Raw genomic sequence first — 26,582 nt, 5'->3', positions numbered from 1 at the left:
AACTGGTTTTAGCATCGTAGGAATGCCATAAAGAAACTTGACTAGAGATGCTGGTGAGTTGGACTGTCCTGACTGGACTGAAGTGAATAGCTGAGTTTGGAGACAGAAGATAGGGAAGGATGAAAATAATTCCTGTAAACTACGGACTGCCTTTGGAGAGGTGGAATGAAACTTGTTTTTAAATGTGGTTTATCAGAGCCCTGTGGTACCAGAGGCAGTTTCCTGGACAGAGCAATTAGCAATCACAGCCCAGCCTGGAGGTTTCTTCCTAAACATCTACATCTTGTTACATCTCTTAGTTTTTAAATGTCTTCTCAAATCATACCCCTCTGCCTCATACCTCCCCATAACTTCTCATTTAACTTCTGCTTGGTTCCAATCCCCCCCCCACCTTATAAAAACATAAAGAATAGGAGCAGGAGTGACCATATAGCACCTCGAGCCTGCTCCGGCATTCAGCACAATCATGGCTGATCATTGATATAACTCCACTTTCTTGTCTATTCCTTGTATTGCTTGATTCCCCAAGGGATCAAAAATCTGTCTAATTCAGCCTTAAATGTAATCAACAGTGGAGCATCCACAACCTTTTAAATAGAAAATTCTAAAAATTCACAACCCTCTGAGTGAAGAAATTTCTCCTCATTTCAGTCCTAAATGATCTTAACCTGAGACTGTGCCCCTTGTTCTCAATTCCCCTGTCAGGGGAAGCAACCTCTCTGTCTGGAGTCTTGAGACACTTAGTTCCATTAAAGGTGCTAAACAAATCCAACTTGTTCATTTGTTGTTTATGTTGATTTGTAAAGGTGATGAGGACACTGAAATAGCATTTTAACAAGAGTGCAAATGATTTTGCATGCTCTAATCAATTGTGTTAAACATGATTCCACGTTAAAGATTAGTGGTAGAAATGCACAAACGCTAATACTCCAGTTCAGTACTGAGAAAGGAGTGTGCATTTACAGCTTCAACAGTGTGCTGACACTGGAAGTAATTTGATGCAGTGTTGCATAGATGAATTGTATACTTGGCAACTCTGTTTTACACATGAGAATCAGGGTTATGAGGTAATGGCTCAGGGGTAACATTTTTCTCTCTTCTGGTTTGATAGAGTTTTCAGGCAGAAGTTGTGCTTTTCATTCATGCACTGGGAGTGTGCAACTCTGAATGTATAGGACTTCTCTCTTTCACTTAGTTCAGCAATGATTATTTATATGAAGTTAATAATTTACTAAATATAAGTGCAGTCAAACTTTTGAAGTAGCTGTACATTTTGCTTATTTTAATTTAAAAGCTGTGCAGGAGTCTCCTTTTTATTCCTCTTTCACACTTATATTAATTTTATGCTCTAATATTATATTTTGGAAGATTGGGATTTAGTTTGGTCTGTACAAGAAAATTGTTGGCCTCTATGTACAGTACATGTACTATATGCAGTACAGTATTTAAGTGGATTAGACTTTGATTTATAAACTAACTAGCACAATAAAATGATTGGGAATGTGCATGTTTGCATCATCGGACCCTTGGAGTAAGTTGAAGGGTTAACCGGAACTTTCCTGCACCACTTATCTAAACCCATTTGTTTGATGAGTATCCTGAGAAGCAGTCACCTCATCTGTGAAACTAAACAAGTGTGTCCAGTTTTAGTTGGATATAGAACTGCAAGCCTGTACAGTGTAATGGAACTATTTCTTCTCTTGCTTTTAATACGAGTGAAATTTGCTATTGTGAAATAATTGATACTTACCGAGGGTAAACAACAGTCTCTCCTGTGTTGGTGCATAGAATCTATCTGCACATATATGTATCAGGTCATCAACATTGTAATTCTGCATTTTTGTTGGTGGTTATCTTTCGTATGAAAAAAGGAAAGCTCACCATACAGTAAATGTGTGCACAAGCTGGCATGCCAGTCCATCTGCAGTGTAATCCCTCAGTCTCCTATGGTGAGTATAAATGTAGCACAAAAACTAGAATTCCACATTCAGGTGGTTAAATCAGATAATTGCGTTAGGAGTAGTGCAGTGTATCACTGCAATGCCCCCTTGATATTTGTGAAATAGGTATTGAATCACTATATGTTCCATGGTCTGTCCTGGGTGACCACAGTTACACACTGGAGAGTTTTTAATTTTTCTTTTGTGCATCAAGTATCTGTGTCAGTTATCGTTTGCACAGATGTAGTTTATGGTTGCCTATGAGCTTCATAGAAGATCAAAGACAGAGAGCTGCTGCGTCAGGTCTTTCATTAGGTGTTTATAGCTTCTTGTGAACTCCATTCAGCTTTCCAAGCTTCATCAGGGTTGAAGTCGCACTTGTTATGATCCCAGCTGAGGTTACTGACAAGCCTGATCCCAGGGTGGAACCCAGCTTGATAGATCCCAACTTTTATTTGTTTGTTCAGATACATGGAGAGTAGCTACTGAACAGAGTCACAGGAGTCAGCTGATGAACTTTTAACAAAAGAATAAAACATTTATTCAACGAGAAAAGATGAACTATATTACAAGACTCCTTCACCTACAACTATACCTTTACAGATATATACAGATTTGTAAGATTAACACAAAAGCTATCTTATACTCTAATGTTCACAGTAAGCACAGTCCATGTAAACCAATTGGCAACCTTTGGCCACACACACCACACTCTGAAACTAAGTGACAGATGCCACCCCAGACAGATGCTATGGATCTCTCCCCAACTTGGACGCTCGTCACAGTGTGAGCCAACCAGCCTCACTGAACTCTGCCTTTCACATTTCGGTCTCCAATCGCCACTTTCCAAGAACTTGCCTTGGAATCTTCTCCCAAACCGACGCTTTCTCTCAGATGCCTTTCACAAGGGTTCACCTCTAGGGTTTCGAACTCTCCTTCCGATGTCCCTCTCCCCTGGGTCACCACATGCATTCAAGCTTTGTTCCCCACACTCTCTCTCACTGCCTCAGCTTTCAACGGTACACCACTGCTTCACATGCCCAGAGCAAAGAGTTACAGATCTTCAGTTGTCTCTTTGGACCTTCTGACTTTTCCAAAGCCTTTATCTCTTGAAGCTTGGAGCCTTTCTCTGCTCCTCACTCTTAACTTCACTAAACAGGACCATTGCCAGGTACTTGTCCTTCCTTTAACTAGAAGGTCTGTTTGGGACTTTCTCCTGTTCCACTCCCCTAGATTCTTGGGGATTTTCTTCTTTAGCTTGGGACTTGCTATCCGTCCCTTTTGCTCCAGTTTCTCCCTGGCAAGCTACTTTTAACCAACTTTAGCTTGGAACTGGTAATCCTCCTGCTAGGCTGCTTCTGCCTGGTAGCTGTCTTCAAAACCAACTGAACTGAAACAGCTTCCAAATCAAACTGCTGTTTCTAGTTTCTTCTGTGTGTGTCTGTGGGAGGGACCTGCCTCTCTGGATCCTTGTTGCTAGGCGACAGTTCAGTTTCTCTACTCTTGATGGTTTAACTTAGCTGCAACAGTCGTAAAACTCTCTTAGAAATGCAGGCACCTTTTAAAGTGAAACTAACACTCAATTTGACCTTTTCTTAACACACAGATAAAGAAATACAAATCAAACTTAAACATTAAAGCTAAAACTCATTCCCAACACCTACAAATGCAAATTAAAGTTACTTAAACTATCTCTATTTCCTAACACACTGTTGAATTTTAAGTGTGGGATCTAAAAGGGTTTGTGTGACTTCAAATATGTTGAGGTATGTTGTCCTGGTGACTGGAAGGTGTTGCTTTTCCTTGATTTGCTGGAACCCTAAAGGGTTGCAGGATTGTGTTGAATGAATAGGGAAATGAAAGGCAGTCAGGGTGTTGGGGGCTGACTTGAGGGTCCCAGTGATACACCCACTTACAGTGTTCAGTTAGATATCAAGAAGTTGAGTGGGGCTACTTCTGGTCCACATTGGTGCACGGTATTTGGCTGCAGGATACACCAGGGCATCACTGATATTTGAAGTACTGACATTTCCTAGCATGTGCTTGCCAGTTTTTGAACCAGGTTGCTGCTTTTCATCTTGGCTGTTATGTTCAGGTGGTTGTAGAAGAAATGTGTGTGGCACATCTTCACTCTGAGATAAAGTTGGAGTGGGGTCATGTGTCACAATTTTGCCCAGAAGGTCACTTTCAGGGTGTGCTTAGCGTTCCTGTTATCAAAGTGGAATGCAGTGACTGTTGTTTTGTTGGGGTTTGGCTTAGCCTTCCATTTCTGGAAATATTCCGCTGTAGTATTTAGGCATCCATTCAAGTGGACTTAGTTTTTTTGAAGGTGGCTGCATGCATTGCCAGGGCAAGGTCATCCGCATATGCAAATATGCAAAACTACATTGGCAGAATGCTACCTGGGTAGCCATTGAAGAGTGTCAGTATGCAAGCTGACTTTATTGTTCAAGCGGGCACGTGGCTGCCTATTCCTCAACATTGTCTGTAGCAGGCATAGCGTTTTGAGGTTGGGGAATGATCCTTGCAAGCTTCAGCATCAGTCTTTTACTCCAGACCATGTTGTAGGCCGATGAAAGGCTGCATTGGTCTTGGGTTTCTCCTGGAATATGACCTTGGTGTGTTGTGACAGTCAAACTTTGGTCACAGCCGCTGCAGCTAGGCTGGAGTCCTGCATTTTCTTTTGTAATCACTGACTCAACCAGAGGGCTGATTTTCTGGAGAATGATTATGTTCCAGGAGTTTATATGCTGATCTTAGAAGTGATATTGGCCTTTGATATCTCCGATCATCAGTTGGCTTGCATGCTTGAGTATCATGATTACCATCATCTTCTGCAGTGGAGTTAATATTTGCGGTAAAGTTTCCGTGAAATTTGAAGTTGAAATATTGGGCCGAATCTTCTGTGGAGTGGCAATCACCGTCAGATTGCCACTCCGTTATAATTTTCTTACCTTGGACTGGAGCTCCACCTTGCTCGTCCGGACTTCCGGCCCTGGCCTGCTGAGAAATAATGAAAGCAGCTGCTCCTGGAGGCCTTCAGTGTAATGTAGGAGCTTCGGGGGAAATGAAGCCATGTCCCCTTCTTACGGCACTAGCTGCTGTATTTTCATTTGTTTAAATGTCCCTTTGTTTAAACGCCACTTTGATAAGCTAAGAGAGAAGATAAGTGTGTAAGGTAAGTGAGATGGTATGTTGGTTGGAGGGTTTGGGAGCAGGGTTCAGGAGCTAGTCAGGTGGTCGAGGAGTCGTTGGGGGCTCAGGCTAGTTGGGTCATCTGGGGGTTGGTCAGGGGGCCAGAAATATAGTTAACCAGGAGTTAGAACTTGTTTTAATCCTTCTAACCTCTCCTGGGTAACTATTCTGCTGAGAGAGTCAGAACCATCCGAAGTCTCCGACTTTAAATTGGAGCTTTGGAGGGTTCCAGACCCAGGGTAATCACCCAACAGAATCAATCAATCACAGATCAATCAATCAATCAATCACAGAATCACACAGTGCAGAAGAGGCCCTTCGGCCCATCAAGTCTGCACCGACACGTGAGAAACACCTGACCCACCTACCTAATCCCATTTACTAGCACTTGGCCCATAGCCTAGAAGATGAAACTTCCTGGGAAATTCCCTTGCAGTCCTTGCATGGGGACTTCTGAGGGGTCCCCTGGATTACACCCCTCTGCGGAATGGATGACCTGGGTCATTGATAGGTACCTCATCAGAAACTGGATCACGTGCTGATTAAAACTGCATCATCATTATTGGAGGCATGGAGGAGTCTGCAGCTTGACTTGGAGAACTTGTAAGAAACAAAAATTGTTACAATGGTTTCATAAGAAAATGCCTCAAATAATTTAATGCAGCTCAAATTCAAAATGCAAGTCAGTCTTGTAAAGAAGATTGCAATAGACAATATTGTGCTGATCATTTTAACAAGGTACAAATTATCATCACATTGTTAGGTTTCCATTTTGTTATGGTAAATGCAGTTGCACTGGAAGAAGAAACCAGGATCTTTCTCCTATTGGGGTGAGAAAAGAAGACTTCTGTTTCACACTAACTGCTATTCAGTTACATGTAAAAGAAATCTCATGGAACATTTAAAATAAAAGGAAAACACTGTAGATGCTGGAAATCTGAAAAAAGTGCTGGAAATACTGAGCAGGTCTGGCAGCATTTGTGGAGAGAGAAACAGAGTTAACGTTTTATTACGGACAGGAGGGAGGTTAATTTACTTAGCACTAATTTCTCCTCCCACCACCCATCCATAAACAGAAAGGTGTTTTGGTTTGTTTCCCTCTTTATAAGTGGTGGCAAATTCCCAACACCTCAATTTTTGTGTGACCCAATTTTCTAGTGATAACCACACAACAAACTGGAGATAGGATGAACTCAAAGGGTTAATTTATTTGTGCACACTCAAAATAGAGGATGGGGGTGTCACAATGTCACCTCTACACTCAGACAGTAAAGAGAGGGATAGAGAAAAGAAGGATTTACAGCATAGAGACCACAGAGAAAATAAATATTGCTCCACATGGGTTTAAGAGTCCAGAGTCCAGAATCAAAGTCCAATGAGGTATTCCTTCACGGAGATCAGTGGGCTGAAAACTGATGTTGTAGGATTCACTTCCGGTGGTGCTGACTTCACGTGATGAGATAGGCATGCAACGATGAAACAGTCTTGTAGGCGTTGGTACACAAGTTCCAGCAGAAGCCGTGTAGGTGGGGCCTGGTGTTCAACCTGGGCAGAGCCCCTTTTCTGTGAGGCTGTGTTCGATGGTAAACAGCAGACTGAGCCTTGCAGTTCAGCAAGGTAACATTGGTTCCACAAGCCAGAGGCCCATAACACATGACTCCCACCTCTCCACACTGTCTTTGACAATGGGTGTGTGTCCTTTGCCTGGGTCCCCAAGATTGTTAAATGTCTTAACCATTAAGAATTGAAAGGAACATTGCAAGGCCCTGTGCCTTAGCAAACGAGTAGACTCCTGTTGGCCAGCCAAGGTTATGAAATACAGATTGCATTTGTATAGCTCTCTTTGAATTTGGCCTGTGCAGCCCACAGGTGGTCATTAGTGGCTCCCCAATGTGCGCATTTCTCCGATACTGCCAGGCAGCTCCTTTTGTTCGGGAGTCACAGGCAGCCATAGATTCAGCCATTTTAAGGATCTTAGTTCAATTTTTAAAATTTTATTAATAGCCATGAGGATATCTATATGTATTCTATAAAAATATACAGTGTGAGATCTTAGTTCCTCACAGTTTCAAGTTAATTATGACTCTTCAGAACTGAAGTCAGTTTTCCAGGATAAGTGGAAAAAAATTGCAAAAGTTATGACTCTAGTCCATTATTTTAAGATATTCAACATTTCTTCAACGTAATTGTTTCCTTTGACCAGAAAGAACTCTTACTGTTTTAAAATTGTAATTTATAATGTTATAGTCCTTTTTCTCACCTCCCACTTATGTTGTGGGAGTTTGTGAATACTTAGTAAAGCCTGATCTTATTGATGAATGTAAACAGCAGGATTACAAATGCCACCTGTCTTTCAGACAGAATAAATTGGAATCCCATTTGTCAATTTGGACAAATTTTAAAGATTACTTGGCACAATTCAAAGCTGTGCAGGATGTTCTCCCCCAACAATACCTGGTTTGTGAGATGCTGGTGTAAACTAAGCATTGTATTTACATACACAGAAGCAATTACATTTCAAAAATAATTATCTGTATATGAAGCACTTTGCGATGTGTCAACTATAAAGCTAAAAGTATTTTGTTAAAGACAAATCTTTTTCTCTTGTAAATTTTCTTCTTTCTTTGGGGGCACAGTTCCATTGACACCAGATGCTCTTCTTCACTTTGCTCAAGTGGCTACAGTAGTGGCTCAGTGCTTGTTTATCTGAAGCCTCTTGTGATGTTTTCTGTGTTAAGGGCTCCATATGAAATGACTGGTTACCTATATGTGTATTTCCACTCTGAATGATCCAGTCAGTCTTTCTTTGCCATAACCTGACACTGCATAAGTTAAGATCAACAAACTCAGCACAGACCTCGTCCATCTTGGGTCTTTCCCGGTTTCCATGGTTCAGTCATTCAATGGATAAACTTACATTTTTTAATTCTTTCATGGGATGTGGACATGGATGAACCATCACATCAGACAGTTCTAATTACATTTTCTTCAGTATTTGTAGTTTGTGTAGTTATATGGCCATGTAGCTTAAACTAATTGCTAAAATATATTTACTATAACTTACAAGTACTTCCAATAATTATAAAGCTAGGATCAGTAAAAAAACATTAGAGGTGAAGATGAATGTTTGCTCTGGGAACATGTTTTCCAGTCACCAAATCTGAGATGCAATATAGGCGCTCTTTTTTTCTTTTTAATGAAATCAATATTATGCAACTGAATATTTTTAGACCATTTATTAGGTTAGTTGCAGATGCGGTAAGATTACAACAATGAAAATAGAAACTCATTTGACTATAGTGTTGAGTTTTGTGCCACATAAAAGCCACATACTGGTTTGGAGCTTCGGCCCATTTGCATTTTTTTTCAATACAATTTGCTCTATAACCAGCACAAAGGATCATGGAATTTTAAATTTGATGGAATCTGTGGTCACAGCTTGTATTTTTTGAGACAGACCCTAATTGAAAAAGGAAACTGAAAAGGGGAAACTGAAAGGGGAAACTGACCCTCCCAGTTGCTAAGGAAACTGAGGCTGACATTGAGATTGGAAACCAAAACTTCTGGTTGAAACTATATAAAAGGAGACAGAGGCATCAGAGCTCAGATGTAGATGATGAGTCCAGTGGTGCAGTCCAGTACAGGTAGGCTGAAGAAGACGGAGGCTCGGTCCAGAGCTAAGAATAAACAAAGATATAATTGCTGCAGCTGTTTCTGTTACTTGAAGATAACATTGGGAGATCTATGCCATCCAGACCATAGTAAGTGGAGCTGAGGAGGTTCTGCAGACGTGTATCATTTTTGGTGAAGACTTTGCCCATGGGACTCGGGTTGATTATGTGCTGCTGTTGGCTGAGGATCTAGTTAAAACTAGAAGAGGAGCTGAAGTTCTCTGTGAGGAATATAGAGTTCTGAAGGACTTTGTGACCGAGATTGATGGCATATATGCTGGACGCATTGAAGATTCAATTTGTAAGATCTTTCTTAATTGTATCTGCTATTTAATGTGTAATTTATAGTTTATAATCAACTGCAATTTGCCTGTTAATTCATGTTTAACTTATGTTGATCCTGGGTTTCACGATATAGGTGATTATCTAAGACAGTGTTTACTTTGAGTCTTGTATGGTAAAATTCTTTTGTTTTAAACCATGGAATCTTGTGGCTTCATTCTTTCAGTAAATAATTGGGATTTTGGAGTTTAAAAAAAAAGTTACTGGTCCCGACCAAGATCGGAACGTAAGCATAAATTGCATTCAGTGCAACTCAAGGTTGCGTGATCTTATGTGCTAGTTTAAAAAACTTTTGCTGGTAGTAGGCCTGGCCCAAAAAATGGATGCATCCCTGGGATGCATTAATCAGCGCTGGTAATTTTCATTAATTGTGCAGATTGTAGGCGTTTGAAGAAGCTGCAAAAAAAATTAAGTTGGATCCTTTGGGCACAGGGACACTAAAGGTATGTTCTGAAAGGTAGCAAGTGGAATTTTCTCTTAAATTTATTGAAGAACTGACTACTGTACCTCAATTTAATCAGCAAATAATTTTGTATATTTTTGAAGTCATTTTCAGGAATTTATAACCTGGTTGCTCACAGGTTGGGATTTACATTGAGATTAAAAATGCTTATTTTTTTGTGATCAATCCATTTTCAGCTGTAAGAATCAAATTTTTCCAAGTTACCATTCATAAATATATCAAATAATTTTCTTCCAGCTTTTTGTTTTAAAAGTGCATTTTAAATTGCTACTCGATAGCATTGCTTCATGACAGATTTCAGATTTGCTAATATGTAATTAAGATTGAGCGGAATTGTGGATGAGAATAAAAATATCTTTCATAATAGGTGTGATTTGTGACAGAATCTCCGGTTATGTCCTAAGCAGAAGCTCTACTGTGCCTGTACTCATATACTGTAGAATAGATACATTGAAATATTTTCTTTATGGTTCTATTTTTCTTATTGTATTGGGACATTATATGAAGGACAAGGTATTCATCCTTGGAAGGAGACATAGGGCAGAATTTTACGTCCCGTGGGTGGGCACATACCCGATCTGATCAGGTGTAAAATAGTGCGTGATGACATCGGGCAAACGCCCCGACGTGATCATGCACTTGCGCAATATTTTGCTCGGCGGGCGCATGTGGGTGCCGGACCTGCACCCGCCATTAATTAACAGGCCGCTTAAGGCCATTAACAGTTCAATTGATGGCGATTTTTCATTGCCTGTGCGATTTCGTGCTCATTGCACGGGCAAAACGGGCAGGTGGTCAGCTGACATTTTCCAAAACCTCATCCAAGGGCGGGATAAAAAGGGTCAGCAGCATTGCTGGATTGAGTAGCGAGGAGTTTGGTAGATAGTTTGCTGCTGGTGACTTATTGGTGCTTGGCAGCTTCATCTCTGTTTGAGGCTTCACTCTTTTCATTCCCAGGCTTCATTCAGAACTCCTTGGTATGTGCAAGGCCCCCGGAGGATTCAGACTATGTGGACCCTTCCAGGTATCAGACAGCCTTCCGTTACCCCATCCTGGTAATGGGGATTGTGGTCTCTGCTGGTGGCACCTCCCCTGAGGAGGAAGAGAGGGGCAGGAGGGAGAAGAGACCAGGTGTCCCAATGCAGCTTCCAGGGGAGGGACCTGTGGGAGGAGAGGCGCAGGCACAAGGGGTGCAGGGCCAGCAGGAAGTCCAAGCAAAGGGGCAGCAGAAGACGCTGCTCTCCTGCTGCCAGGGTGTACAGATGGTGATGCAGCTACCTTAATATTAATATGCCTGAGGTGCAATGCCAAAAGAGGCTCCGCCTCTCAAGGGAGACTGCGACCTCCATTTGCCAGGTGATTGGGCCTGCCAGTGGCTCTGAAGGTCACAGCAGCCCTCAACGTCTATGCCTCCAGCTCTTTCCGGGGCTCAGTGGTGGATCTGTGTGGAGTCTCCCGATCAGCTGTTCATAGCTTCTGTCACTAGCTTGACGCAACTATGTTCAGGCGGGTACTGACCTTTATTCTTTACTGTATGGTTGAGGCCAGCCAGGCTGTGCGAGCCAGAGGCTTCACAGCAATTGGTGGGTTCCCCTGCGTCCAGGGTGCCATGGACTGCACACATGTGACCTTCAGGGCACCAACGGGTCTGCCTGGTGCCTTCGTCAACAGGAAGGGCTTCCACCCCATGAACGTGCAGATAGTGTGTGACCACTGGATGCAGATTCTGCAAGTCTATGCAAGGTACCCTGGCAGCTCCCATGATGCTTACATCCTGAGACATTCCCAGGTGCCGAGGCTCTTCAGTGCTCCAGTCCAACTGGATGGATGGCTGCTAGGTGACAAGGGCTATTTGTTGAAGAGGTGGCTCATGACGCCTGTCTGCCACCCAAGAACAAGGCAGAGAAGCGTTACAATGAGTCATGCCTCCACAAGGGCAGTGGTAGAGAGGACCATAGGTCTTCTCAAGATGCGCTTCCGATGCCTGGATCATTCAGGGGTGCACTGCAATACCCTCCCAGAGTGGGTACCACTGATCATGGTTGCATGCTACGCTCTCCACAATCTGGCCCTGGCAAGGGGGGGACCCACTAGAGGAAGAGGACCTTGACACAGCTGCACAGGCCACAGATGATGAGTCCAGTAGTGAGTCAGAAGAAGAGAACGCTGAAGGCACGGAGGCAGACCTCGGTAACCTCCAGGGACATCAGGTAGGTCGTGATCCAATGCTCCTTCAGCTAAGCTACCAAAGACCAGCTTCAATTGCATGCCAGGGCTGCCGCCTCCATCTCGGATGTCTGAAAGGACCCTTTTATTTGAACACAAAGAACACTCAGTGCCTGTGCAATAAAGTTCAGAGTCACTTATGTCCAGCATTACATACTGGTGTTCCCCGCAACAATAAAATAAAAAGATGAAGCATACTCAGGCCAAGACAACAAAAACACAATTTATTTCATTCTGACAATTCCAAAGTATTTACATAAACTTCTCTGGTCTTCATTCCCAGACCAGTATAGATGAAGTAAACATAAATGAACATAAAATCACCCGTGACCTGTCCTTCTTGTACTCATGGTGCCTTTAACTTTGCTTGCGAGTTCTGTGTCTTGTTGCCTCCTCCCTCGCTGGCAGCGGCATTGGAGACAGCCTGCTGACTCTAGTGTTTTGTTGGCCTTGACAACCTTGGCGGTTGTTCTTTGGCCAGTGGAGCCTGTGCTGGCCCTGCCTGGAAGGTAGCTACCAATACCATGGCTGGCAACCCCCCCCCTCGTCATCGCAGCCTTATCAGATGCGATGGTCACTGGCAGAGGGGTGGAGGAGCTGCTGCCGTCATCCTGACAGGCGCCCGCAGAGACAACAGGCAGCTCATGCGCCAACGTGAGGTCACTCTCGACCTCCCTGCTCACCACTGATGGACGGGCACTTAGCTGGGATACTAGGTGCCTCATCGATCTCCCTCACTGGCACTGACCACCTGAGCTCAGTGCCTGTGAGAGGGCTTGCAGGTCCGAGCGCAACAACAGGAACCCCTGATTCTGTTCCTGGAGCTCCCTCTTCATGAGAGTCGCCAGTCTCTCAATGGAAGAGGCAGTGCGCTCGGCCATGAGGATCAACGCAGTATTGATGCTCCACATGGACTCCTACATAATGGAAACCATGGCACACATCTCTGCCAGATCCTCTCACACATCTCGCTGGACATCCAGCATCTGCCACCTAATGGATGACTCCAGAGGCTCATCATCAGCCTTCAACTGAGCATCGTCCTGGTCCCTGGACTGCCGGCACCCTGGGCACTCTCTGCCTCTGTCTTCACCTCAAGTGAGTGTGAAGTGCCCTCACCAATGTGCACCAAGGTACTAGCTGCCGAATTAATGCCCACCGAGGTTCTGGTATCTGCGCTGGTGCCTGCTTTAGAGAGTGGGTGTGATGCAGGTGCAACAGAAGCTCAGTGGTCCTCCAGCATCAGAGGTGGTCCTTCAGGGTCCGCAGAATGAACGCCTACTGGCAAACCTAAAAGGGAGAACAAGGAAGTTGTTAAAATTCAAGTCATCACACTGTCACTGAGCATGCCAAGCACCCTGGTGAGACATTGGAGATCTGCATCATGGTGCCATCGTCTTCACAGAATCACAGAAAATCACAGTGCAGAAGAGGCCCTTTGGCCCATCGAGTCTGCACTGACACTTCCAATGATCAATGGGGACTCCAGGTTCGAGGCTCACATCAATGAAGACACTATAGTAGAATAGTTGCACAATTCCCTGTACACCTCTGTGTACTGCAGTCTTACCTTTGTCTGGTACCCGCGCCTCTCCACACCCTGGTTGCATGGGGAGCGTGCCGGCTCTCGAGCTCCAGGGTGTCTTGCTCAAACCTACTGCTGCTCAGCAAGTTGGGCTGCCCTCTGCCTGTACGTGCCCTCCCTGCTTGGTTATGGCTTGTCTTCTCCTGAAAGAATAGAGGAGCATTGATTAGTCCACGCCCTACCTGCAGCGCCATTGCAGCCTGACCAATCCCAGCTGAGGACCACCTCCCAGGACACATCTGAGTCATGGCCCTCAAGCCGCAAGGCATTCAGTCCAAGCAGCCAGGGTCATCCCCTTGGCCAACTATGGTGTCAAAGACATTTGGGACTCAGACGAGTACCCCTGTGGTCCATGGGGGGCGGCCACACCTTAACACTTCTGCACACTGACCCATGCCTACATGGTATTCACCCTTCCTGAGTGCAGCAGGTCATTGAAGCCCTTCCGGCACGGCCCCCAACCGCCATCTCTGAGGACAAGGATGTCCCTCCTGGCAGCCATCTCCTCCAGGGGGGGCGGCAAGGCACTCGTTGGAAAAGCAGGGGGTCGAGTGCCCACCCGACTTGCCTTCCCGTCTGCCGTGTCCAGCCACACTCAACCCCATGACTTCAGTTTGGGAACGCGGAGGTGACGTCCTTCCGAGGCAGCCTTACAGGGGCTGCCAGGGCTGCCTGGCCTCTGCCCCCGCTTGTACCTTCCTGATCAGCGTGGAACCGTGTTTCACGCTGGGCAGACATTAATTGGCCCGCCTGCGTGAAGTCACTGTCGGGGGTCGATCGTGGGCAGCAGACCTTTTCCTGGCTGCTTCCGGGCTCGCCCACCATGCCCGCCCACCGTGCCTTTCCAACGACCTCAAAATCCTGCTCATATATTCTCATAATCTGTGAAACAATAATAACAATTGATGGTCACATTGTTGGACTGATTATGTAACTTTTAGAGGAGCTAACCCTTCGATCTCTGCTCATTAAAATATGTAGTTAAGAGTGAGACCAACATATTTTTCTGTGGTACATTACTCACTGCGCCTTTCCAGTGTGAAAAACTTCCTTTTATGTTTTCTGTTCATGAACAATCTATCTATGTGGCCATTATCTTTATCATAAATCTTTTTCATGACACCTTAGGAAACACTTTTTCAAAAACTATGTTTACCTTGGTTATTCATTCTAAGAATTATATACAGTAGTCATGCTTGATCTGGCTTCCATAAATTCATGCTAGCTTACTTCAATTAACTCTTGTTTCACCAATTGCATGGAAATTTCATCCTGCATTATTGGTTGCAGTAATTTACCACTAATTGGCCTATATTTTATTGGGTTATATCAATCACACTTTTGAACAAGTGTGCTCTACTTGTCAGTTCCTTGGAGCATTTTTCCTTCCTAAAGAATTATGGTAAGGGCCTGTCAGTTTCTCTTCATATTTGTCAATGCAAACATGTTATGGTCTTTTTTTTAAACCATAAGTTTGAGTAACTTCATTAATACCATTTCCTCCAGTAACTTTTGAAGACTAGTTTCTATGATTTCAATATTCTCCTCTCCCCTGTAAAAACTGAGATAAAGTGCTTATTTAGTATTTTTGCTATTCCCTCATGCTTCAAAACAACTTTGACTGCTTCACTTTTTTTTATTCGTTCATGGGATGTGGGCGTCACTGGCTAGGCCAACATTTATTGCCCATCACTAAATTGCCCTTGTTCAGAGGGCATTTAAGAGTCAACAACATTGCTGTGGGTCTGGAGCCACATGTAGGCCAGACCAGGTAAGGACAGCAGATTTCCTTCCCTGAAGGACATTAGTGAACTAGATGGATTTTTATGACAATCGGCAGTGGTTTCATGGTCATTATTAGACTTTTAATTCCAAATTTTTATTACATTCAAATTTCACCATCTGCTGTGGTGGGATTCGAACTCAGGTCCCCAGAACATTACCTTGGGTCTCTGGAAAACTAGTCCAGTGACAATACCACTAAATCTCCACCTCCTACCAGCCCTACCATTATATCACTATCCTTTTGCTACTGAAGTGTCTGTGGAAAGAATTTCAATTACCCTTCATATTTTTGCTCATTTTCTTTTATACTTCCTCTTAGCCTTTCTGATCTCTTCTTTTGTAATGTTCCTACAAATTTAACTTCCATGCTATTATCTTTTCCTGCCATTTAATTTGGACATGGTCCATGTAAAAAAAAATTCTCATTTGCCTTTTTTCCAGTCAAGTATCTTTGCTCTTGGTTGTGCTTTTTTTCTTGCTGCTTTCCCATTCTTGATCTGAGTTATTTTGCATTCCAAATGATCCTGTAGTTTTAGGTTACCAACTTGTTTTGTGTCGTTACCCAGTCTCCTTTTTTTGGACATTTGAAACTTCCTACAATTATAACATGTTAATACAAATTTCCTTATAAGTTTCCTTATAAATTTCATCTTGAATTTTTCTTTCTGCTCAATGCTGCGTGTTATACTCCCAGAATAGTAACCAGATAAGTTGCCTAAATAATTCTGTTTGGACCACTTTTTTCCATTTAAATATAAATCTTTCCATTCTTTTGGAAGCCTGCAAGAATTGAATCCTAATCTTCCTTACATTATTTTTTCTCTCTGACATGACGTAACTTGTCAGGGGAGGGTTGGGGGATTATGTTTCACAGTTACAGAAGTGGCAATTGAGCAATCTCCCACCAGCACTGCATTCTTGCATTTAGCTTTCCTCCTTGAACACATCACCTTGGAAAACTGGGTTAATATTGAAACCAAATTCATACCCTTACCATCTCTTGGCAAAAATTCACTCTGTTAACATTTAGTTCAGAAGAGCCCTTGCAGATCAGAATTTATTTATTGACTGGCTTTTGAGTAGGGATCTTATTATTGGCCATGCCAAGACTTGCCATTCCAGGTTTAGGGTAGTTTTAGAAGTTTGCGAGAAACCATTTCTGTGACTAACGTGCTACTTTTGAAGATATGTTTGAAGAGGGCCTCCAATTGGTCTGAGATTTAAAGGGAGATATGATGTCACAAGATTAATGGGTTGATTCTGAGGCTTCAACAGATTCAGTTGTAAATTCTTAAATCAATATTGTTAACACAGAAATTTGAAGAGAATAGGAATTTTGAAAGATACCAGCAAATGTTTGGTTATAAAATAACTTAGGAGACACTGACATAATGTAAACAGGTCATTCACGGAAGTAAATTTAAATTTGTGATTGCTAGTGTGAATGAGATACAGTAAATTTTTCAAATCCTGCTTGTCAGTAGTCTGGTCTGAATTTTATACCAGAATGTCGGACTCTAGTAGCTGGCTGGTGCTTTCACCTACGGTTGGTTGTATGGCATCTTTGCAGACTGCATAAAAGAAAAGAATGACTCTCATATATAAAGTGCTACATAGCACCTTCCATGACTACAGGACATCCCAAAGCACTTTTCAGCCAATTAAATACTTTTTTGATTGTAGCCAATGCTGTAATATTGCAAACACATTAAGCTCCTACAAACCACAGTGCTATAATGGCCAGATAACCTGTTTTATTATTACTGGTTGAAGGATGAATTGAGGACACTTCCCCGCTCTTCTTCGAACCGTGCCATGGGATCTTTTATGCCCGTTTGAGAGAGTACGTGGGGGGCCTTGGTTTAACTTCTCATCCAAAAGACAATAACTCCACTCCATCAGTACTGCACTACAGTTTCAGCTTAGATATTGTGCTCAAATCTCTGGAGTGGGAGTGGAACTTGAACCTACAACCTTTTGATTCAGATGTGAGAGTGCTGCCGTTGAGCTACGGCTGACCCTGCCACAGCACCTTCATAGCTGAAATGTATGTGGTTATTTTTGCTCTACTGTGACAATTAATCAGTAGGATAATTGTACTCCCCTCATTAATTCTTCGTCTGTTTAATATTGATCTTAATAGATTTTGATATTCATTTCTGTCTAAGTTCTGAATAACCAACAAGGGAATCAGACTTCAGTCCAATTCTACAAAGCTAGGATGAGCAATAATTTTTCCTTCCTTCACTTATGTTGTATTTAATATTTTCCAGTTCTAGTTGCCTTAGATTTGTGTTTGTGGAAACAATTATCACAGTCCTTGTTCCTTTATTGTTCCCATTTCTGTATTGTTTACATCATGGTGTATAAATCCCTCTTGGCTTTGAAAAATTTGCTGAACTGAATACTAGAATCCAGACCTTTTGTTCACTTGTTTAGCGTGCAGTATTTCCAGTACCATCTTTTTCATTAGTGGTCATGCGCTTTTCTACAGCCAATTTTTTTGTGTGGCTGTGAGGAGTTATCCTAATTAGCTGTTGAAGCAGTATCACCTAAACAGTAGTTAAGGGCTGAAAGTTTGCCCCAGCTGCTATACTGTGAATAATATCTATACCGATGAATAGTAAGTCACCATTGATTGAAAGAGGCAAGCTGTGAATAGGTGCTATCTATGGGCCATAACAGCTGTTTAAAGGTCAACAGTTATTTGCTACAGGCAAAATACTAAGGAGGCTTAGTTGGAATTGGATGCAAATGTCATCACAAGTCCCATTTGCAGGTTTGAAATGAATGGTTGACGTTTCCATTAAAATAGCTGTCAGAAGAACAACGTACAGCAGTGTTATGCATATGCTAATATTTGTGGAGAGTAATTTGAAGATCTTGGGAGGAAAGTATTTTCACATTTCCACTTAACTGTTGATATATATTAATCGCAATACCCTATGAAGCTCAGTGGTGTATATCTTGAAAATCAAAAAAACATGTTTCTAGGATTGAACCACTTTTCTATTTTTAGGCAGGATGTCTATTGAAATTGTTTGGCACTTGATATTTATGGACTGAATGGTGGACTGGAATATTGATCAGTGGAATAATATTAAACATTATGAAATCATAAAACAAAAACAGAATTACCTGGAAAAACTCAGCAGGTCTGGCAGCATCGGCGGAGAAGAAAAGAGTTGACGTTTCGAGTCCTCATGGGTTGTTTTGGAGAATTTAATTATTGATTCCCTGTGAGCCAACGTTTTGCAATGTGCTTATGCATTACTAAGGCTTTGGTGATGCTGGTGGTTCTGTGCTGCAATTCAGTTAGGGAACTCAAATAGGAAGCATTTTTAGGTAAGAAACAAATCTTGTGTTAATATAGCACTTTTCGCAACCTCAGGAAGTTCCAAAGGTCTTCACAGCCAATGAAGTACTTTTGAAGTTTAGTTATTGTTGTAAGGGAACATGGCAGTCAATTTGAACACAGCAAGGATCCACAAAAAGCAATGAGGTAAATGACCAGAAACTCTGTTTTATTGATGTTTTAAGAGGACAGATGGGATCTCTTGATGTCTGATCCAAAAGATGGAACTTCCAACTGCTTTGAAGTGTCAGTAACAACAAATAAAAACCTATATAGAATCACAGAATCTTAATGGCACAGAAGGAGGCCATTCAGCCCATCGTGTCTGCACGGGCTTTCCGGTGCATATAGTGCTTTTAACATAATAAAACACCCCGTGTCGCTTCATAGGAACATTGTAAATATGTCAGCTAGATTATGACTGGAATTTCTGAAATGGGGCTTAAATTCACAACTTTTTAAATTTAGAGATGAGTATGTTACCATTGAGCCAAACCAGACACTTGGTAGACATTTTTTTGTTTTGTCTCTTTCCCCGTATCACAAATAATGAACTTAGTTTTTGTCTATTTTGCTTGAAATTCTCCTAATTGAAGTTAATATTTCTGACCAAAATTGTTTGTTTTATGAGCAAATGCTCTGTTCATCAAGGCCTAGCCTGAAGAGTCCAGGGAGCTTTGCACTGGAATAGCAGAACCTCTTTAAACTCATAGTACAGTTACAGTTTTTCAAACTTGGTCACTTGTTATTGTATTTAAAATTGGTAATTTTTAAATTAGAAGAGAAAAGATGGGATTTGTTTTAAGAGGTTAGATACAACATTTCCTGTGCAGTAATAAATATCACAGATTCATTAAGATATGGCAAGGTAAAATATTATAAAGTTTCTCATTAGCTGGCTGCCATTATTAATTCCTGATCAAGACATATTGATTTCAGAACAAATTGCCATCTCAGCAATTGATCAGAGTTTTTGATTAATCTATTTTCTAATGTATTCCTCATCTAATGTTTATGCTAAATTCTGAATCCAAAAGCAATTACTGGAAATTAAACTGAAATTTTTATATGGGCATACTACCTCATTTGGGGACTACATTCACAATTCATTACGAGCATAATAAGCATAATTTGAGTTGCATGTATTTCAGTTTGAGTAGTTTGCTCACTAAATGTTGTTGCCCCATTCATTCTCCTTGCTTTACTTGCAGAATTAGCATTCGACAGCCTTTTATTTTGGTGTGATCTAGCCTTCTCAAAAGATTTCTTTGAAACTTGCAAAGTACCAGATTTATTTTTGTAACACCTTGTTGATTTGATGTTCAGCAGACATGATTTTTTAAAGATTTTTCTGGAAAATGTACAAAAATGTAGGTTTGATTTTAAATAATGAACTCTGTTAATTGATTAAACTTTGAGCGTTTAATGCTGCAACTTAAAAAAATTACAGGATTCTTAAGTGAAATGTTAATGTTTTCCCAGGGCCCTGCAGTTTGCCTACCGAAAATTGTCATTATCTTTTCATTGTAGACAAACAAAAAAAATTGCACCAATAAACGAAAAACTTGTATTTTATATCACCTTTCATGACCTCAGGATGTCCCAAGTGGACAACTTATATTTCTTGATGTTGTTTGAAACAAAAAACGCTGAACATTTTTCTGAGGCTGGCAATGTCTTGGCAGGAACCTGTGTTACTGTCCACTCGAGTGCATTATTAATTTTGAATGGTAGGTAGGTAAATGGCTGCTTGAATCCACTAGTCTATATTTTTGTTAGTTTTGTTTCTTGCAGCATAAAAATGCTAAACTATTATCTATTAATGATGTCAATGATATATTAAACATTTTGCATTTGGCAGACAGTTTGTAATTGTTATAAGTTCCTGTAGCATGACCCTTTGACATCATGCACTTGCGGTCATGCTTTGTTGATTGGCTAAAAGTTAAAGAGCCAAGAGATTTTGCTTTGTGCGCAATCGGCCATCCGGACACAAATTGTGCCCAGAACTGTCAGTTTTTAGAACTGAGGTTTGTGCTCAAACTTATTTTCATATTGCTGAATGTAAAATCTGCCATGAATCAGTGCAATTGGACGTTTTTTTTGAACACTTAACACACAAAAAATGTTTTCTTATTATGAATTCCTTGGTTCAGTCTTATGAATACAACTGAACGTGGGTTTATCATTAAAAATGTTTATAATCAGCACCCCTAATCCACTACCTATAAGTAACCCGATTTCAAAAAACTGAAAATGACTTTAAAAAATCTGTACATAACCATTTAAAAGTTACATTAGTTAAGTCATTAGTTTCTTAGCAAATTAAAAGAAAAATTGAAAGCTTTTAAATGACATTTATTTGTGTCTAAAAACAAAAAAACCCTTAATCTTCAGATCCTCCTCAAAAGACACAAACGGGTGCAATTAGTAAAAACTTGCTATGGTGACTAATTCAAACTGGGAGTTTGGCTAGTTTTGTGGACTGGGTCAACTTCTTTTAATTTAGCAGAGGAGATTGTGGAAATTCGATCTGCACTAGGTATAATCTGCATGTCTCGATCTTTTGCACTGGTCTGACTGATTTTAGGTAAACTATGTTTTAAATAACAGGTCAACCTCTTGGAAACTCCAGGCTCAAAAGTGAAATAGGAAGGAACGTGTGAAACAAAAGTGAGGAAAGTGGTTAAGAATATAAGAAATAGGAGCAGGAGTAGTCCATTTGGCCATTTGAGTCTGCTCTGCAATTCAGTAAGGTCATGTCAGGCCTGATTGTGGCCTTAACTCCACTTTCTTGCTGGCCCCCGAAACCGTTGGGTTCTTTGTAGACTAAAGAACTGTCTCACTCTGCCTTGAATACATTCAATGATCCAACCTCCACAGCTCATTGGGGTAGAGAAGTTCAAAAGACTGATGACCCTCTGAGAAAAGAAATCTGTCCTCACCTCCGTCTTAAATGGGAGACCCTTATTTTTAAAATCTGCCCCCTAGTTCTAGATTACCCCCAGGATCCTCTCAGCATTGACCCTGTCAAGCTCCCTCAGAATCTGATATGTTTTAATAAAATTACTCGTTCTTCTAAACTCCAATGAGCATAGGGCCAACCTGCTCAAGGAAATAGATGGTTACAATCCGAGGAGGAAAGATGGGATGAGGCTGTAGTGGAGCATAAACGCCAGCAAGGACTGTTGTGCTGAGTGGCCTGTTTCTGCGCTGTATATCCTATTTAATTTACTCAGCCTCTCACTATAGGACAACACTCATCTCAGGAACCAATCTAGTGAACCCTTGCTATACTGCTACAGAAGTAAGTATTTGTTAAATATGGACACTGTGCACAATACCAAAGCCTTGTACAATTGTAGCAAGATTTCCTCATTCCTGTACCCCCTTGCAATAAAGGCCAACATGGCATTTGCCTTCCTAATTGCTTGATATGCTTGCATGCTAACTTTGTGTTCTTTGTATGAGTACATCCAAGTCTCTCTCAACATCAACATTTAGAAAGTTTCATTTCATTAAAAAAAATACTCTGCTTTTCTATTCTTACTACATAACCTCACACTTCCCAAAATCACATTACATCTGCCATCTTGTTGCCCTGTCACTTAACTTGTCTATATCTCTTTGCAGTCTCTTTGTGTCTTCCTCACAGTTTTCATTCCCACCTTGCTTTGTATGATCAGCAAACTTGGATACATTATTATAAAAACAAAAAGCTAAAAGCTACTGCGGATGCTGGAAATCCAAAACAAAAACAGAATTACCTGGAAAAACTCAGCAGGTCTGGCAGCATCAGCGGAGAAGAAATCAGTTAACGTTTCGAGCCTTCATGGCACCCCCACCCCCACTAGAGCTGTACTTTGAATATCCTGTCTTCCATTCTTAATTAGCACTTTTCTCGGACATAACACCTCTTTGACCCTTTTGTCTGTGACATCTTTTGATTATCTGCTCATCTCCACAATCACCACACCCTCAATGTCTCTCTCTCTCCCCCCGCCCCCCCCACCCACCTTAAACCAATTTATATTTCTCCCTTCTTCTAACTATGCTTCAATTCTGCCGAAGGGCCATGAAGGCTCGAAACGTTAACTGATTTCTTCTCCGCCGATGCTGCCAGACCTGCTGAGTTTTTCCAGGTAATTCTGTTTTTGGATACATTATTCTTGGCCTCTCCTTTTAAATCATTAATATAGATTGTAAGTAGCTGCGTTCACGCTGATCCTTGCAGCACTCCACTAGTCACAGCCTGCCAACTTGAAAATGCCCTGTTTATCCCCACCCCCTGCTTCCTCTCTGTTCACCAATCCTCTATCCATGCAAATGGAAAGATATTACCCTGACTCCATGAGCCTTTATCTTGCATATTAACCTTTAGTGTAGCATAGAAGCTTATGGCCAGTGCTGCTCTTACTTCCCCTAATACACCTGGATGCATCTCATCTGGGCCTGGTGAATTGTCAACTTTAAGTGCAGCCAGATTTTCTAAAACCTCCCCTTTATCAGTTTTTAGCTCATCAAATGTCATAGCCAACTCCTCTCTCACAAAGGTGTGGCTATGGGTTCTGGCATGGGCCCCAGTTATGCCTGTCTCTTTTTGGGGTATGTGGAACATTCCTTGTTCAAGTCCTACTCGGGCCTCCTCCCACAACTCTTTCTCCGGTACATCGATGACTGCATCGGTGCTGCTTCATGCTCTTGTCTGGACCTGGAAAAATTTATTAATTTTGCTTCCAATTTCCACCCCTCCATCACTTTCACATGGTCCATCACTGATACTTCCCTTCCCTTCCTTGACCTCTCTGTCTCAATTTCTGGTGATAGACTATCCACCAATATTCATTACAAGCCCACCGACTCCCACAGCTACCTTGACTACAGCTCCTCACACCCTGCTTCCTGTAAGGGCCCCATCTCAGTTCCTTCACCTCCGTTGCATCTGTTCCGATGATGCCACTTTCCAAAACAGTTCTTCTGACATGTCTTCCTTCTTCCTTAACCGAGGTTTTCCATCCACGGTGGTTGACAGGGCCCTCAACCGTATCCGACCCATCTCCCGTGCATCTGCCCTCACACTTTCCTCTCCCTCCCAGAAACATGATAGGGTCCCCCTTGTCCTCACTTATCACCCCACCAGCCTCCTCATTCAAAGGATCATCCTCCGCCATTTCCGCCAACTCCAGCATGATGCCACCACCAAACACATCTTCCCTTCACCCCCCCTGTCGGCATTCCGTAGGGACTGTTCCCTCCGGGACACCCTGATCCACTCCTCCATCACCCCCTACACCTCAACCCCCTCCCATGGTCCTTCCCATGCAACCGCAGAAGGTGCAACACCTGCCCCTTCCCCCCCTCCCCAACTCTCCTCACCGTCCAAGGGCCAAACACTCCTTTCAAGTGAAGCAGCACTTCCCTCAATCTAATCTACTGCATTCGCTGCTGCCAATGCAGTCTCCTCTACATTGGAGAGACCAAATGCAGACTGGGTGACCCAGACCTTCCTGTCGCTTGCCATTTCAACACACCACCCTGCTTTCATGCCCACATTTCTGTCCTTGGCCTGCTGCAAAGTTCTAGTGAAGCTTAACGCAAACTGGAGGAACAGCACCTCGTCTTCCGATTAGGCACCTTACAGCCTTCCGGACTTAACATTGAGTTCAACAACTTTAGATCATGAACTCTCTCCTCCATCCTCACCCCTTTTTTATCCCCCTTTTTCTAATAATTATTATAAATATTTTTATATATATATTTTTCTTTTCCCACCTATTTCTATTATTATTTTTACAATTTATTTCCATATTGTTTTATCCCCACCTTTTAGCCTATTTCGATCCCCTCCCCCCACTAGGGCCATCTGTCACTTGCTCATCCTGTTTTCTACCCTTAATGTCACCATTAGCACATCCTTTAGCTAATATCACCACCGTCAACATTCCTTTGGCCTTTTGTTTATGACATCATTGGCAATCTCTTCTTTGCCTCCACTTATCACTGACCCTCTAACCAGCTTCACCTGCCCAACCCTCTAAACAGCTTATATTTCACCACATTTCTATTTCTCTTTTGTTCTGATGAAGAGTCATACGGACCCGAAACATTAACTCTGTCTTCCTCTCCACAGATGCTGTCAGATGTGCTGAGTTTTTCCAGCAATTTTTGTTTTTGTTCCTCTTTCACTATGACTTGGGCAGCATCTTCTTGGTAAGGACAGATGCAAAGTACCCATTTAGTATCTCAGCCATGCCCTGTTTCCATGCATAAATTCCCTTTTAAGTCCCTAATTGGTTCCACTCCTCTTTCACCACCCTTTTACTATGTATTTACCTATTATAATAATGAATAATTATTTGAAAAGCTGGATGCATCAAGATGTTTTCGTGGTCTACTCTCTAACTTTCCTCCTTCAACCAACATCATAAAAAGCAGAGTAACTGGTCATTGGTTAATTTGTTTGTGGGAGCTTGCTGTGCACAAATTGCCTGATGCGTTTGTCTACGGAACAGCAGTTTCAAAAAAATAATTCATCGATTGTGACATGTTTTGAGACTTCCCAAGCAGCTGATCAGGTACTACATAATTGCACGTTGTTTTGTACTTGGCATTCCTATGGATATAGTAGTCAATAATGAGTGAACTGAAACAAAAGCAAGTGATTTGGTCATGACTGAGTCGTAATGTGTGTAAACGTAACTATATCTGTGCCAAATACAAGCATTTGAAAATTTTATGAAGCTAGAGTTTTTGGTAAGCTAAACACTAACAATGTTGAGAACACATTTCAAAATTGTACACTTTATGTACTTTATTCTCAATTGGGTATCCTCTGCAATGCCTTGTGTTCCATTTTTGTAGTGTAAAGAGATATTAATATTCATTGCAAACATAAATTGCGAGTTTGTTAGGAAGTTTTACACTTCAGCTTGTGTGCCCAAATCTAATTTGAATAACCAATCTGATTTTGTTTCAAAATTTTTATCTTTCCCTTTTATACCTCACCAGTATTATCAATAGTTTTCTGTAAACTGGTTTTCTTTTTGAAAATTCTATGAAATAAGCCATGTAAATTATTTATTGTGAAAGTTATCCTTAAATTATTCATACAGCTCATTGCTCTGAGAAATTGTTTTTGGTTGTGTATTGTACCTTATTGCATGAGAGGGGCAATGTGTGTAATGGAATTGCTCTTTGTCTCCGATTGTGATTCTTATTGTCACAGAATATATTGTATACATTTAGTTTTACAATTTAAGTTGAGGTACTGATGTCATTTCAAAATTGAAGTATTTTTGTCTAATTTGCATTTAATGGCTCCATACTGGCTGTGTAGAAGACTAACGCTATTGATTTCCATTTTGGGATGAGGTGACATTTAGGTTGGGAAGGAAGAAAGAACTTGCATTTATATCATGTAAATTCCTGAAAGCATCAAAGTAGATTAGTAGTTATTTCTGTTTTGGTGGTGTAGTTCAGAGGTGAATATTGACTAAGAGAAAATTCTTTTCTTTGAATAGTGATGTGAGATTTTACATACCTCTGGACTTGTGAATGGTGTCTCAGCTGAACACCTCATCTAAAAGATGGCACCTCAAACTACGACAATAAAGTTGACAGTCTGGAATGTTTTCCTATGTCTCAAAATGGATGACTGGCTGGTCATCCAACGGAATGAAATTTTTTTATGCACTTGCATGACATTTGCACATTTAGAGTTGTAATATTAAAATTACTCGCATTACTAACCTCATAGGTAAACTAGTTAGATTCACTAATGAATTGCCGGTGAAGAGCCCGTCCCTGACAATGAGACAGATCTTGTATCATTTCAAGAAAACTGATAGTCATGAACAATGTGACAGTACAACTTTGAAAATTTTGCCTGACATTAGCTAACAATTAGCCTGCCTGTTTAGCGGTGAGTGCTTTGTAAAATGGGTGGACATTAATTTAAGATAATTTGTAGCAGGTTAAATTAGAAAAAATGTTGGATGGATTTTTGTGCTCGGTAGCAGTC

General features: G+C 41.6%; 1 protein-coding gene across 5 annotated transcripts in view; it reads left to right on the top strand.

The window, feature by feature from the left end:
• suclg2 (succinate-CoA ligase GDP-forming subunit beta) overlaps positions 1–26,582 on the top strand; it is a 405,981-nt gene that overhangs the window by 51,292 nt on the left and 328,107 nt on the right. The window contains exon 1 of one of the 5 annotated variants that reach the window (XM_078543682.1): positions 18,497–18,709. The exons of the other annotated variants lie outside the window; for them this stretch is intronic. The gene's annotated coding sequence lies outside the window, so the exon portion shown is untranslated. Of the gene's footprint in view, positions 1–18,496; positions 18,710–26,582 lie in introns of those variants that run through there. 5 annotated transcript variants of the gene reach the window in all.

This window comes from Cetorhinus maximus, chromosome 6 (assembly GCF_964194155.1).
Source record: "Cetorhinus maximus chromosome 6, sCetMax3.hap1.1, whole genome shotgun sequence".
NCBI lineage: Eukaryota > Metazoa > Chordata > Chondrichthyes > Lamniformes > Cetorhinidae > Cetorhinus > Cetorhinus maximus.
This window is presented reverse-complemented; position numbering and strand designations above follow the sequence as displayed.